Source organism: Galeopterus variegatus, unplaced genomic scaffold (assembly GCF_000696425.1).
Source record: "Galeopterus variegatus unplaced genomic scaffold, G_variegatus-3.0.2 Scaffold475, whole genome shotgun sequence".
NCBI lineage: Eukaryota > Metazoa > Chordata > Mammalia > Dermoptera > Cynocephalidae > Galeopterus > Galeopterus variegatus.
The window spans coordinates 420,182-436,660 of record NW_007726586.1 but is presented as its reverse complement, the minus strand read 5'-3'; positions in this window follow the sequence as shown (position 1 = coordinate 436,660).

The following is a 16,479-nucleotide window of genomic DNA, read 5'->3' as shown; positions in this document are numbered from 1 at the left end:
TAATCCAAAGGGATAGGATAGTCTAGGACACTTTAATAAGAGAAACCTGTATGTTCTTTTTTTTTTTTTTTTCCTTTTTTTGTCTTTTTTACTGACCGGTAATGGGATCGCAACCCTCGGTGTTGCGACCATACCAGGGACCAGCAACGGGATCGCAACCCTCGGTGTTGCGCCCGCACCGCACTCAGCCAGTGAGCGGGAACCGGTCTCCACATGGGATCCGAACCCTCGGCGGGAGTGCTGCCGCGCTCCCAAGCGGCGTACTCTCCAGTGCGCCACCGGGCCAGCCCGAAACCTGTATGTTCTAAAAATGATTACCATCACGTCTTCCTCGAGCCCAGGATGTTTTAGATCTATCAAGGGGGTAGGGGAGCTTGGTAGCAATGCAGAAACTCAGGTACCACTCCAGACCTGCTCAATCAGAATCTGCATTTTAACAAGATCCCCAGGTAATTCATACCCGTGTTAAAAGTTTGAGAAATGCTGGTGAAAACCTCACTTTAGATTTGAGAAAACCTAAGCATTTAAGCAACTTGCTGGAGATGACATAACTGACCAGTGACAGTCTCAAGCTTCTAGTCCAGATCACTGTACAGTATTCTGCGCTGACCTTGACTTTTGAAGTGACAAGCATCCTGTAGCTGGATGTTCCTGCTAGCCCTGGTGACCTCTAGAAGTAGAGTTTGGAGTGAGACTAATTTAATATCAATGTAGGCTCTAGGCTTATGGTCTGGGGGAAAGTTCAGTTAAGAATGACTGTATTGTCCTAAGAAACAACAATGATGCCTAAAATGTTTGTATTTTGACAAACCTTTCGTGAACTTGGAAATGTGAAACAGGTATATCTCTGATAGTCTCTTGATTTAACTATGAAATTAAGCGAGCTTCCGGGAAACTCTGAAGCATCAAGACGTGAGGATCCTGCTGCTGTTGCTTCCTCCTTCCTTCTCTAACTACTGCTCTTTTGCCTCCTTTCCTTCTCCCCCGGTCATTTTCTCCCCTTCTAGGCTCCAAGATCCATAATTCCTGCTCCACCTTCAACTCTCCCCAGTGAAGTATCAGGCCGGTGTCTGCAGCAGCAGCTGCAGGGGTGTCATGACGCAGAGGCTGGGTGACTGTGGCACCCACAATACCCTCTTACCCCTCCCATATGTTAGTCTTCATGTGTGAGTGTTACTCATCATCCAGATGAATTTTAATTTAGGCCCTTTTCATGCGAAAGAGGACCCCAAGGTGATCCCTCTGGATTAAAAGAAATAGGAAGGCTCCCTTTTTAAAGGGAGATCAGTTATGTTCTAGTGACTCAGGGAAGCCTTCCTTTTTTTTGTCTCCCTGAGACATTTCAAAGCTTGCTTCCTTGTTGCTGTTATTCCTCGACACTTCCCCATTTGTGGCTGGCAGCAAAGCCCTTGGTACGCCCTCCTAGGGTGTGGGCCCTTCATGAACAGGAGTGCCCTAGAATCAAGGAGGGCTTCGGCCTCTTCTTCCTGTCCGTTGCAATAGGTCAGGCGTTAGCCAAGAACAGCCCACCCTCTTGTTCTTGTATGGCCCGTCAAACTAAGCATGATTTTTACATTTTATTTTATTTTATTTTTTGTCTTTTTCGTGACCGGTAAGGGGATCGCAACCCTTGGTGTGGTGTCGCCCACACCGCGCTCAGCCAGTGAGCGCACCGGCCATCCCTATATAGGATCCGAACCCGTGGCGGGAGCGTCGCTGCACTCCCAGCGTGGCACTCTCCCAAGTGTGCCACTGGCTCGGCCCTAAATTTTAAATGGCTGAAAAACTTTAAACAAAATCTCATGACCTATGAAAATGATATGAAATTTAAATTTCAGTATCTGTAAGTGCAGTTTTATTGGAACACAGCCACATTCATTTGCTTGTTGTCTGTGGCTGCTTTGGTGCCACAGTGACATAGTTGAGTAGTTGCGACAGAGACCATTTGTGGCGGTTCCCATTGTTTTGCTCCACTGCTCAGTGTGCTGCAAATTGCAGTAATGGCAGTTATATCTCAGTAGCATTTGGATTACCATGTGTGTAACCACATGCTACAACGTTTTACTTAACTTCTTGCTACTGGTATATACCCGTCATGTCCTAATAAGAAAAGAAGAGAAAAGTGGACTCAAATATCACTGTGCTTTTAAGGTACAGTGGAGTATGGCTTATTCTGTTACTGAACAAGGTGGCAAAGTACAATGACATGGTAGAGGTCATGTTATAAAGAACACCATATGTGCTGACATTACCCACCTAAGCACTCATCAAAATACTTTTAATTCACAAGAAAGCAGTGGCCAGAAAAATTAGAAAATTTAAAATGAAATATCCCATTGTAGAATCTATTCACAAGAATAAAAAATGAGAGTGCAATCAAAGTAAGTTTTTGATTGGCTCATTGTTATCCAAGCAAGGAAAGCAACTTACCTGTGGTGGGTTAATTTAATTATGTTTGATTGCAGCATCTGAAGAAGCATGCACAGAGAAAGTAAAGTTGTTTAAGACATTAGCCTTTCAATGATAACAGTTGCTCAAAGAGTTGACGTTAGGAGCTACATCACTAGTCAATTAAAAAACAAGGCAAATGATTTTGAGTGGTTTTCCCTCACTCTTGTTACAGGGTCAGCACACGTAACCAGCACTGCTCAATTGTTGCTGCCTATTCGAGGAGCCAGTACCAAGGTGAAAGTAATTGAAACCTCTATCAATGGTCTTTGTGAAACAACTACAGGGAAAAATGTTTTCAAAGTTGAGAAAACAAGTTCAGTACAGTCTGAAGTGGAATCTGCTCAGATGTGTTAAACTGATGGTAGCAGAAATATGTGTGGAATGGAAAAGGCCTAGTTGGGCAAACTTACAAAGCTTGTGATAAACATAAGGTGGTAAAGCTTATGGCTATTTGTTGTATTATTTAAATCAAAAAGTACTTTGTGGAAAATATTTAAATCTAACCGTTATTATCAACGGTGAACTTCATTTGCTCTTGTGGACTTGACTATCAATAATTCTATGAGTGTTTGTCAGAAATAGTCACTGAATATTCTGACATAGGCTAAATACAGTAGTTCAGTGGCTTAGAAGTGGTCAAGTTTTGTTTTAATTTTTGAGCAAGACCATTATCAAGACCAAGATTGAAATTTTTCCTAGTGAGAACTGCCCTCAACCACCATTATCGAACACTGAATAGCTTTGGAAATTCACTTTTGCTAAGGACTTGATGATGTTTCTTAATGAATTCAGTCTAAAATCACAAAGGTAAAACAATGTTTATGTGAAACTCATACTGTGATATCTTTTAGACAAGAACTAATGTTTGAATCACAGCAAATGTTAAACTGCCTCATGTACTTCCCATATTGTTAAGTTAAAACAAGAAGCAAGAGCCCCATTACCACACACAAGTACATTTTGTGAGCTCAAACTACAGTTTTAGGAGTGTTTTATAGACCTCACTGCAACCCCCCCTGAAAATTTCCGTATTTCAGAATCCATTTACCTGCAATTTTGGAGCTTCCATCTAACCTTCAACTGGAAGTGATTAATCTGGTAAAAAGCAACTATCAAAAGAAAAATCTTATAGAATCTTATAGAAATCTACAAATGTCTTTGAAGTAATAAATATGCTAAGTTAAAAGTCTCATGTTCAAGGACTGGTAGTGTTGGGAAGTACCTATCCATGTGAAGATACTTTCAAATATGAACTACGTAACATCTTACTATAAATCAGTATGAACAGACAAACATGCAACTGGTATTGATGATGGTCACACTAGCTTTAAACCTCAGTTAAGAAAATATCCCCCCCCAAAGAATTCACATTCTTCTCATTGGTAGACCTGCATTACAAAAAAAAATTATTATATTTGAATTTCATCAATTATGATTTTTGGGGAATTTTCTTCTCTTTTGTATAAATACCTATCCAATAGCCTAGATTTTTGCCTCTTGCCCCCAAGACCCTAAAGCATTTGTCATCTGGCCTGTTAAAGAAAAAGTCTCCAATAGATGGAGCAAAGGAGGAGTAAGTGTTTTAACCCCCCAGATCACTACCCCAAAAAGCAAGTTGGGGGCAGGGATCTGGGACCTTCTGTTCCTACTCCCGGGGATAGTCTTTTCAAAATCTTTGGGCCAGTGGGAGGAAGGCATCTTTGGGCCTTGGACTGTTGGTACAGTTGATGCAGAGAATCGCCAAGGGGACAGCTGCATGCCCAGCAGCAAGGAATGGTAGCCCAGAGACCAGCTTACAGGCCCAAAGCTTGTCTGCTGAGGATGTCTGCCCTCATTCCTGAGCTCCACTTGCCAGTTTGCCTGCTCAGAAGCAGTCATTGTTTAGAATAATAATAGCTCTGTGCACACTGCATATGCTGTCTCATTTAATGCACATGACAGCACTATGAAGCGGATGGATCCTGCTCTTATCCTCATTTCCCAGAAGGAGAAAATTGAGGCCCCAAGAACATAACTTGCCAGAGCATCCGTCAGCTTCAGGGGTGAGGCCAACTTTTGACTGCAGGCAGACAGACTCCAGAGACTGCTCTTAACCCTCTACCAAACTCAAATTTGTCAGGACTGCTCAAAATCAATGCCCTGCATTGAGAGGCATTTCTCTATACCTAGCACTAAATAAGTGCTTCGTAAATAGGCTTTGGACTTATGCAGAACCTGTTTTGAATCACAGATCTGTCCTATACTAGCTGTGTGTCATTAGGCAAGTTGCTCAGCCTCTCTGTGCCTTAGTTTTCCTCAACTCTGAAATGGCAGTAATAACACCTACCTTGGAGCAAACATTCTTAGTGTTGAATATAAGTTTGTAAAGCCCCAGTGTGATGATTGGAACACAAGGACACTTGGGATTCTGAGGAGTCCTGTGTGGTCTGCCCACCCGGGCCCAACAGTTTGTGTATCTTATCACTTACTCATCCTGCTCTCCTCTGTGACCAGAGTGGTAGAGGGCACCCAAACAGTCAGATTCACTGACGGTCTCACCAGTCTAAGGTGTTTCTGGCAAGATCAGAGGGAAGAGGAGAACTAATGATTCTGGGACTGACTATAAAATTTCCAGGCAACATTTTACTGATCTTATTCTTGGAATTCAGGGTTGCCATCACCCTTATTAGAATATGTAGAAACCCCTTTCCTGGGGCTTGTAGAAATCCACAGGAACATCTGTCACTGGCTGGAACATATGGAACATAATGTGTGCATTCTCTTCCAGTCCTCTCCATTCCCACTGCCAGTGTCTTGCCCTGGCCTTATCTCTTGCTGGACTCTCCTTATTATTACAGATACCGTTGAGTGAGTGCCTGTTATGTACCAGTCTCTGTGCTGAAGATTCCACTTCTTCCTAGCTCCAGGACTTTGGGCAAGGCACTTAATGTCTCTGGTCTCCATTTCTTCATCTGTAAAATGGAGATCAGAATATTACCTACCCTATAGGTTAATATGGGATTAAATGAGTTCATATACCTGAAGCTCACAGAACAGTGCTAGTTCTGGCAGCTTAGGATGTAAGGACTGTTACCTGAGATTCAGTAACTGACCCAGGGCCACAGAGCTATAAATTTTGGAGTCAGGGTTCAAGCCCAGGTTTGCTGACTAAAGCCAGTTTACTCAGTCATTATGTGACTCCACACCACCTCCAAGCCATGCCCTGCCCCTGTGCCTGGGTCTGGCCTTGACCTGATGAACATTCTCACCAATGAACACTTCCCTCTCCTATTTAAAATCCTATCCCTGTCACTGCCAGGATGTAATTTAAGGTTCTGGAAAATTCAAGATCTGACCCTACCCCCCACCCATTACCTCCCCCCAGCCTCCTGCATACCAGGCTCATGAGCCTCTCAAAGGTGCCTCCTGCAGCCCTTGCTCCTGGCTTGACCTGTCCTCACCAGCATCACCTTCCTTCATGGCCTAGTGGTCCCGTCTGTCAATTAAAAACAAGGCAATGCCCTCAGTCACCACACCAAGTAGCCTGTGTAAAGTTAACAGTGTCTGTTAGAAGACAGGAGCTGTTTCTCCTTCCTCTCTCATTTCCACTGCTTGGTGGGAAGGAGGCGCATGGTGCTTGGATGGATGGACAGACGGATGAATGAATGAATGAACAGGAGCACTCGCTTCTTGTAAAGGAAGACAATCTGGCCAAACTAGTTAGGTCTCTTTCCAAAAGCTTTATGAAGTTTTTTTAAAAACGTGCTGCTAACTGAGCTGGAAGTGACTTCCTCACATAGGAATTGGAGATGAGTCAGAGACAAAGAAACACCATTTCACTCTTGAACCTAAAAGACCTTTCTCAGGCTGCTGCCCTCCACTCCTCTGGCTTTAGAGGTATGTAGTATGGAGGGTGCAGCGCCTCGATTCATAGTGAAAGACCACTTCGAGGCAGATTCTTTTTGTTTTGTTTGCACAGAAAGGAAGCTTAGGGCTGGGGGCTGACGTGGGTGGCCCTGTGTGCAGCTCCGGCATCCTGGTTGGTCAGTGTAGGGGACCTGAATGATGTAGAGGCGTCTTGGCTGCCAAGGGGCTGGGAGGGGGTCAGTCAGGTGGGCATGGAGCTGGCTGAAGGGGGCCAGAGTGGGTGTCGGACCACAACCTCAGTCTGGTAGAGATATCGAAGGAAAATTGAAAAATAGGTGAGAACTGCACCAAGGGGATTCTAGTTTTTGAACCTAAAGACAATTTTTAAAAAATTGGTCAAGTTTCTTTGGCTCTTTTTTTTTGTTGTCATTTATTTAATAAATAGTTATATGTTGTATATGTCTAAAGCTGAAAAATCCGTGATTATGAAGAGTTAGGGCTTGGGCAGCATGGCCCATCTGGGTCCCAGGCAATGCGCTTCTGCTGAGCAGACCCTGGGACTGGGGCCCAACCTTACCACATGGGCTACATGTCAAACTGGCTGATTAAATATATGAGCCTCAGGCTGTGAGGTTACAGTAAGTGTCTATATTGTCAAAGGAAACTTTGGAAATTTAAAACTACCTCTAGGACATTGACCTGCTCAATCTTTCTAGAAAGGCCCAAGGCTGCAGGGAACCAGTGGCTGCCCACGTGATGCTTTGTGTCAAACTGACTGGTGGCCTTCCCCCAGGAGCAGGTGAGTGCATGCCTTCTCTCCTTTCTCACCTTGGACTAACTTTTAACCCTGAGAAAAGATTTGTTCTTGTGTGGACTACATTTCCCAAGCCGTAGCAGCCTGGGAATCAAAACAGGATTGTGGTGACGAAACAGAATTTCTCTGGTTCTGTGCCAACCCCCCGTCCTTGCCCTCCACCCCAGTTTTCCCCAAGACCTGTCCTCCCCAATGGCCTCCATCGGCACCAGCTGCTGTGGGGACGGCCCTGTCTCTCCAGGCGTCCCGGCCTGCTCTCCAGCAGGGCCTCAGGAGCACCTTGTCTTCTGCCTTCCCTCCTGGCCAGCCGGGGCCTCCCATCTGCGGAGGTGAGAGTGTGGAGTGGCCCTTCATGGCAGGGGAAGCTCAGAGCACACCCCTGCAGGGCTCCTGCCCCACAATGCCACTCATCTGCTGTTTTCAGCCCTGGTGACTGCCCAGTGGCCTACCGGACAGCACACTCCTGGGGTGCCCTGACCAGCTTTGTATGGGCACCACACGGCACAAGGCAGAGCTGGGTGGCATGTCCACTGTGGAGAGTTTGATTGGCGTGCCATTTTTGGCACTTTCTAGAATGTTTTCTCTGACAAGATTCAGACTATAATTTAAAATAGCTCCTAACTGTGTGAGGATAAAAAGGCAACGAGCTTCTCAAAACAGAAGTATTCAAAGACTTTTTGAGTTCCTACAATAATATACCAACACCCTGATTTAACTTTTTTTTTTTTGCTGAAAACATTTTACCCCAAATTACTTCAGAATGTATCTCTAAAAAATGACAAATTCCTGTTTAACCATTAGTACCATTATCACAACAAACAAAATAAACAATCATTCCTTACTGTCATCAGATACCTGGTCCAGATTCGAATTTCCCCATTGTCCCCCAAATAAATTTTACTGCTGGTTTGCTCAGATGAGGATTCATTTAGTTGTTCTGTTTCTTAAGTTTCCTTAGGTCCAGTACAGCTTGCTCGTGTAGAGATGTTCTGAGTAATAATTAGAAGTTTCCCTACTCTAGTACTTTTGTTGTTGGCGGCTGGCTGGTGTGAGGATCTGAATGAACCCTTGACCTTGGTGTTATAACACTGTGCTCTAACCAACTGAGCTGTCTGGCCAACCCTCCTACTCTAATACTTTTAAAGGTTTCTTTTTTTTATCTTTAAATCTTTGATCCATATGAACTTTATCCTATTGTATGTTGTGAAGCACAGATACAATTTTATATTTTCCCAAATGGCCGTCTCATTGTTCCAACAGCACTTATTAGAAAGTCCATCTTTTTCCCATTAGCTAAAGTTTTCAGATTTATCATTTGTCATATAGTAGCTGTCATAATGACTTGTGTCTCCAGGGCTTTCGAGTGTGTGGTGTTGCTCTGTAGGCTTGTTTATACGCCACCGCCATACGGTTCCAGTTACTGAGGCTTTGTGGGATGTTTTAGTGCTAGGCAGGCTGGTGCCCCCGATTTCATCACTCTTGTCTTCAGGGTTTCCCTGGTTAACCTTGCTTGTTGTTTTTTCTTCCACACGAATTTTAGAATAAATATACCTAATTTCAGAAGAAAGTTCTATAAATTATTAATTGACTTGGGAGAATTGACTTCTTTTGATGTTGTCATCTTATCCAAGAACTGGATATGTCTTTTCATTCGTTAAATCACCTTTGTGTCTCTCAGGAGTGTTTTGAAGTTTTTCTTAAAAAAGTTTTACATAATTCTTGTTAAGTTTATGCTGAGGTATTTCTTCCTTTTTTGTTTCCATTGGAAGTGGGATTTGCTCCTCCATTATTTCTTCTAATTGGCTTTTACATGAATATGCAAAGGCCATTAATTTTTATGTCAATTTTATATCCTGGTATGTTACTAAATTCTCTCATTGTTTTTAGTAGTTTGTGCATTGACTCTTTTGCATTTTTCTAGTATGCAATAACATTATCTACAAATAGGGATATTTTATATTTTCCTTTCAGTGCTTATCTTTTTGTTGCTCTCTCTTGTCTAGGTATATTGGCTAGTAATTCAAATGTAATATTAACTGGTAGAGGCACAGGGAGTATGCTTATCGTATTCCTGAGTTTAGTGGGAATGTGCGATATTGTGAAATATTAAGAAATATATGTTTGGTCTTATTTCCAGTTCCTGGCACAGAGCTCCTGAAACCCTTGGGATTTCTGAGTGATTGGGGTAAGAGAAATGTCTTTCATAACTCATAATAAACGCCTTTCAATCATGCCTGAGTTTATGCTAATGAAGATGGGGGCTGGTTGCCAGAAGAACCGACCATGGGATTAGAGGGTTGAGACTTTCAGCCCCAACTTCCTCTCTGGGGAGGGGACAGGGGGTAGAAATTGAAATCAGTCACCAGTGGCTGATGACTTAATCAGTCATGCCTACGTCATGCAACCTCCTTAAAAATCCTAAGTGATGGGGTTTGGAGAACTTCCAGGTTGGTGAATACGTCCACATGCCAGGAGGGTGGTGCTCCCCAAAACTCTACAGGGACAGACCAAAACTTGGGACCCTTCCAAACTTCAGCCCGTGTACCTCTTCACCTTGCTATTCATTTGTATCCTCTACAATATCCTTTATAATAAACCAGTAAATGTAAATAAAGTGTTTTGTTGAGTGCTGTGAACCATTATAGCAAATTACTGAACCCAAGGAGGGGGTCGTGGGAACCCCCAATTTGTAGTCACGTTGGTCAGAAGTACAGAGGCCTGGGACTTGCGATTGGTGTCTGAAGTGGGATCAGTCTTCTGGAATTGAGCCCTTAACCTGTAGAGTCTGATGCTAATTCCAGGTAGTGTCATAATTGAGTTGAATTATAGGACACCTAGTTGGTGTCTGGAGAACTGGAGAATTGGTTGTTAGTGTGGAAAAAACCCATGTCAGAAGTGTTGTAAGTACAGAAACAGATTTCCTTTAGAATGTCTCCAGTGTTTCTCTAGTAAATGTCCCTTCTTATTTCTCGTAACTCTTTGCCTTAAACTTTACTTTGATTGTAAATGGTGCAGTTATACCAGTCCCCTTTGATTAGTGTTTGCATGATGTATCTTTTACCATCCTTTCAGCCTTTCTGTATCCTTATGTTTTAGATGTGTCTCTTGTCAACACCATATAGTTGGGTTTTATATTATTTATCCAGTCTGAAAGTCTTTTTGTTTTTAATTGGACCTTCTGTCTACTTATAAGTACTGATATATTTGGAATTAAATCTACTCTTTTTGTCTCCAGTGTTTTCTATTTCTGTGTTCCTTTTCTTCTGTTTTTGGATTGATTGTATATTTTTCAATTATTATTATTATTCTATTTCCCCCATTAGTCCAGAAGTTGTACAGCATTCTACTCTTCTTTTAGTGGCTGCTATAGAGATTACAAAGAATGACATCCATTTGTCAGAGACTAATGTTATTTACGCACTTTTACTCTCTGTCTAGGTGATGCAAGGATCTTAGAATACTTTTAACTGTGAACACTGCAAACTTACATGTTATTGTTATCATATTTTAATTCTGTATATTGTTAGCCTACAATAGATTATTATTGCTTTTTATACACTCAGTAGTTAGAGAGATTTACCTACATTAAGATTTACTCTTTATCTAACTCATCATTCCTTCCTGCATCTCTGAACTTCTGATTAGGATTATTTGTGTTCTGTGTGAAGAACACCTGTTAGTTTTTCTGTATTGTAGTCTGCCGGTAGTGAATTATTTCAAATAATTGATATTTGAAAATACTCTTTAACTTCATTCTTTTATGCTATTATTTTTTAACTTTGAATTTTTAAATAATTTCAGAATTATAAAAAAATGACAAAAATAGTACAGGATTCCCATAATCCTCCATCCAGTTTCCTCTAATATAAATGTGTTGTACAATTGTAGTACAATTATGAAAACCAGCACAACTAACACTGACACTATAATGTTAACCGATCTGTAGATCTTATTCAAATTTCATCAGTCGTACCATGAATATTCTTTTTCTGGACCAGGATCCAATCCTGGGTCAGATGTCACATTTAGCTGTCATGTCTCTTTAGTCTCCTTTCATCTGGGACAGTTCCTCAGTCTTTATCTTTCATGACCTTGACATTTTTGAAGAGTTCTGGCCAGTTATTTTATACAATCACCCCAGTTTTTTTTTCTGGGGCTTTCTTATGATCAAATGAGGGCTGCACATTTGGGCAAGAGTGCCTAGAAGTGCCATCATGCCATGCACGGTACTCCCTGGCAGGAGGCACATACTTTTGATACATGCTCACGGAGTGTCTCAGTAAAACTTCATCGAAAGATTTGTATTGTCTTTTTTTTTTTTTAGTGACCGGTAAGGGGATTGTAACCCTTGGCTTGGTGTCACCCGCACCGCGCTCAGCCAGTGAGCGCCCCCGCCATCCCTATATAGGATCCGAACCCGCGGCCTTGGCGCTCCCAGTGCCACTGCGCTTCGAGCACTGCACTCTCCCAAGTGAGCCTCGGAGAGTATTGTCTTTTAATTCTGTTTTTCCACAAACCTTTTAAAGTACCCTTGTATCTCATTAGAGGTGGTGTTAACTTTGCTCATTTGGTTAAAGTAATATTCTTCAGTTTTCTCCACTGTAAAATTACTAGTTTTCCTTTTATAAGTGATAAATATTTTGTGGGAGAGATTCTGTGGTCATGTGTTTGTTAACTATTGCTATGTAACAAATTGCCCCCAAATTTAGCTGCCTTAAAATAATAACCACTTATTATTTCAGTTTCCTTGGGTCAGGAATTTGGGAGCAGCTCAACTGGCTGATCTGGGGTCACTCAACTTGATGTTGCAGTGAATTGTCCCTCAGGACTGCAGCCATCTGCAGGGTGGACTGGGACTGGGGTCTCTGTGGAGGCACCTTCCTTACAGGCTGTTTGTAGGAGGCTCCAGAGCTCACTGAATTTGGGCAGGAGCCTCAGTTCCCCAGCACGTGGCCCTCTCCATAGGGTAGCTGCAGTGTCCTTGTGGCAGAGCTCCTAGTTTCTGCCAGATCAAGTAATCCAAGAGCATAGGGTGGAAGCTGCCACATCTCTATGACTTATTGGTGACACCGTCATTTCTGCAATATCCTATTGGTATGCTGGTCAGCCCAGTTCAGTGTGGGAGGGATCACTGGTGGCCCTTTCTGTGGCTCTTGGTACCGCCTTCCAACTTGTTCTTCCTTTTCTAGGAACAATAGCTGATGTTTGCCAAAGAATTGTTTTCTGGGCCGGCCCGGTGGCGCACTGGAGAGTGCGTCACTTGGGAGCGCGGCGGCACTCCCGCGGAGGGTTCGGATCCCATGTGGAGACCGGTTCCCACTCACTGGCTGAGCGCGATGCTGGCGCGACACCGAGGGTTGCGATCCCGTTACCGGTCAGTAAAAGACGAAAAGGAAAAAAAAAAAAAGAATTGTTTTCTTAGATTGGATCAGTCAGGGTCCAATCAGAAGAGAGAAACCACACAATAGTGTGTACAGGGAAAGTCTGATGTAAAGAACTGTTAGCAGGATTCAGGAGAATTGGCTAACGATACAGGAATGACGGATAGAGGCAGCAGTCACTACACCTGGGGCCGAGATGGAGCACCCCAGGAAGAGCCACCCCATGTGCCTGCCCTGCCCTACCTGAGATCCACAGCTCATTGGGGAGGACGTGTTCATGACTCACTGGACTACAGAGAAGTTTGCTGAAGTGCTTCACCAGCAGGACTTGCCTGAAACCTACCCCAGCTGCCCACAGAGAGGTGCCACATCTCGGAACTCAATGCAGCTGCCTCAAGAGGTGCTGCAGAGGACCCCAGGGCAGGAATCCAGCTGGCAGCAGGTGTCTGGGACACTGCTTGAGGGAAGGCTATTGACCCTGTCTTTGGCACTCTGCCATGGAGCCATGAGGGGATGTGTTGAGAGGAATCCGTTCATGGGCACTTCCCTGCTGGCACTCTGCTGTGAAGCCACACAGGGCAGGGTCTGCCACAGTGGCCACTTATGGGGGGACTCACTGCAAGCTGCTTGGGGCACCTGGGAGGCTGTTCAGGGGAAGCACCTAATTAGCCAGCAGCACTAATTAATATCGAAAGTACTAAATTATTAATATGGGGCAAAGTGTTCATTTAATTTTTTGAGAGGAAAAATAAAGATTCTTAGTTTCAATTTAACCACCTATTCATTTACCACATTGCCAAGGTACTAGTTGTACTCTTAGAATAGACTCAAAAATAGCCTGAGGGTATTGACAGATATATTTAAGGTGCACAATTTGATCAGTTTCCATGTATGTACTGAGCACACTTCCAAAAGTTCACGGAACAATAGAATTAAAAGATAATACAAATCTTTCCATGAGCTTTTGGAAGTGTCCTCATATATACCTGTGTAACCACACCCCTGTCAGGGTAACAAACAACTCTATCTCCTCCAAAAGTCCCCTGTTCCCACTGGTGGCCCATCATTCTCTCTGTCCTATTCCTATGCAACTCCTGATCTGCCCAGAGCATCTTTAATTGGTTACACAATCTTAAAATGTATATAGGAGAATCGATGCCTGAGAATAGCCAAGAAAGACATGAGGAAGAAGAGCGATAAGAGAGGGCAATTTGCTTCACTGGATGTCAGAACACTCTGCAAAGCTACTGCAGTCAAACCAGTATGGTGCCAACTAGACCCGAGGAAGGCAGACCCACAGAAATGCAGCCCACCTCCACGAATGGGGATGAGCCATGACGAGGCAGCAGTTCTATCCAGTGGAAAAGGCTTCCTGATGTAGCAGACACAGTCTAACAGGGGCCACCACACATAACTATTATAACATAGTACGGGCACAATTCAAGGTTTTACAGGTTCAGAAAAGGAACAGTGTGGGTGGCTTCAGAGGAAGCAGCACTTGAGAAGGATTTGGCATGATAAATGAGTGTGTTTGAGGGCTGGGGTGTGGGGATCAGGGATGGTGTTTCTGGCAGAAGGAACTGTGTACGCAGAGGTGGAGAGGTGCAAATGGCATGGTGCTCTCATGGAGGCAGAATGATGGCCCCCCAAAGATGTCCATGTCCTACTTCCCAGGACCTCGTAGTATGTGAGGTTACATGGCAAAGGGGAACTAAAGTTGCTGGTTAGCTGACCTTGAGATGGGCAGAGGTTTTCCGGATGGGCCCAGTGTAATCACAAGGTCCTTGTAAGTGGAAGAGGGAGGCAGGAGTGGGAGAACCAGAGAGATGGTAGTGCGAGAATGTCTTGGCCTCATGCTGCTGGCTTTGAAGACAGAGGAAGGGGCCCTAAACTGAGAAATGTGGGAAGCCTCTGGAAGCTGGTAAAGGCAAGAAAATGGATTCTGTCCTGGAGCCTCCAGAAAGGAACTCAGTCCTGCCAACACCTTGATTGGAGCCCAGTGAGTCCTGTTTTGGACTTTTGACCTCCAGATAATAAATTTGTGTTGTGTTAAGCCACGTAATTTGTGGTAATTTGTTACAGCAGCCACAAAAAACTGATACCAGCACTGAGTAGATCAGATTGGTGGAGATCAAATCCAGGGGAAAGTGGGGAGGGACGAAGGCAGAGAGGGGATCAGGGGCCAGATCATGGGGTCTTGAGTGTCTCCCTAAGGGGCTTGATTCCAGAGGAGGTGGCCATGAGTCCTGTTTTGGGATCATCACTTTGGAAGCAGGGCTTGGAGGCAGAGGGGCCATTAGAGCACACTTTTTTATATGCTCCCGTTTCCATCTTGGTAACCTCGCACTTTAAAGCACTCTCTCAGAGAATGTTAATGGCAGTGAAGGCCTGCGTGCTCTTCACTCAGCCTGCCCTTCTCACCCTTTCTATTTCAGTTCTCCATGGAGTTTCACTCCACGTCCCCCTTTTATGGTCTGGCCCCATTCGGTGCAACGAGGTAGAGGCACCATGGAGAGGTGGGAGCTGTGAGTGAGAGCCACAGGAGAGGGGGGGACTGGGGTGGAGGCGGTGGTGGGAGCAGCAGAGGCCTCACGGGCAGGGCTGGCCCCTCTGCACCTGGTGGCACTGTCACACCAGGTTCAAGTTAAGAAGGCTGTGCCTGGCCCTCTGGCGGATGTTCCTGTGGCTGTCACATCTGCTGATGTCCCAGGGTTGAAGTAACCTGGGGCAGGGAAAGTCTTTTCCTTGTGACCAAAAGAGCCAAAAACATTCAAATGATCATTATTTATTATTATTACTGTAATCATTATATGTGATCCTCTTGTCTCAAGTTTATCTGGCCCAATTTAATGAATGTCAGGGCTTAGGCAGGTGAAGCCATGATTATTTTTGTTTGCTCAAAGGGATATTTGTTGCAGACAGTGAGCAAAACAAGTGTTTGTTATTTGGTGACAAATTGAGCTCAGCTAAAGGTCCTGTCACTCCTTGGGTTGCTGTTGCACAAGTGCTGTTTTCAGAGCCGGGGGCCTTAGACAACGGTGTATTACATATGAAGAGGCTGCTATTTTTTTTTTTCCTTTTTGTCTTTTTTCGTGTCCGGCAACAGATCGCAACCCTCAGTGTCGCGCCCATACCGGACCGGGACCGGCAACGGATCGCAACCCTCGGTGCTGCGCCCGCACCTCGCTCAGCCAGTGAGCGGGAACCGGTCTGTATGTGGGATCCGAACTCTCGGCGGGAGCACCACCGTGCTCCCAAGTGGCGCACTGTAGCAGTGCGCCACCGGGCCGGCCCAAGAGGCTGCTATTTTTAAGCTAAGTGGAATTCTCACTCTGCTCGTGTGTTGTGGGATCGGAGCTGAACAGACCCAGTGCCCCCAGCCTCCTAACTCCTGTAACAGCTCTGTACTGAGATGGCTGGACAGTGGCGCCATTGTAGGTGCTAAAGCAGGTGGCAGGGGAAACTGAGTACATGCTGCCAGATCTTCAGATTCTCTTTTGCAAGAAGAGAAGCGAAAGCTGCTTAAAAGATAAGAGTTAGAATGTCTTTGTGTCCATTTGTGATGGGTTAGGTGGTCGAGGATCTGTGCTGGGACCAGAAGTCATTGTGGGTACCAAGGTTTTGTCCTATCACTCTGAGTATCTGTTAGGGGGACTGAGAAACAGGGAAAATAAAGTTCCCGCAAAGTGTTTCCACGTCAAATATCCAAATGCTTTGTGTTTCTGGAACTCTAGTAAACCTCAGGCACAAGGGCTTAGATGTGGGCATTTGGATCCTAAAATCAGAAAGACATTGAACATTTGGACGGTCAACTGGATGTTGAGGGGAAAGCCTCTTAATGCCTATGTCACCTACAATAAGATATTTGGGCATCTCATTGAAACTGCAGGGGAGGGAGACGCTGAAGTGTTTAGGAAAGAAGGAATGGTGAAAGAAGAAGACAGTGTGGAACTCATTCTTACTAAACTCAAGCTGTACGATATGTCA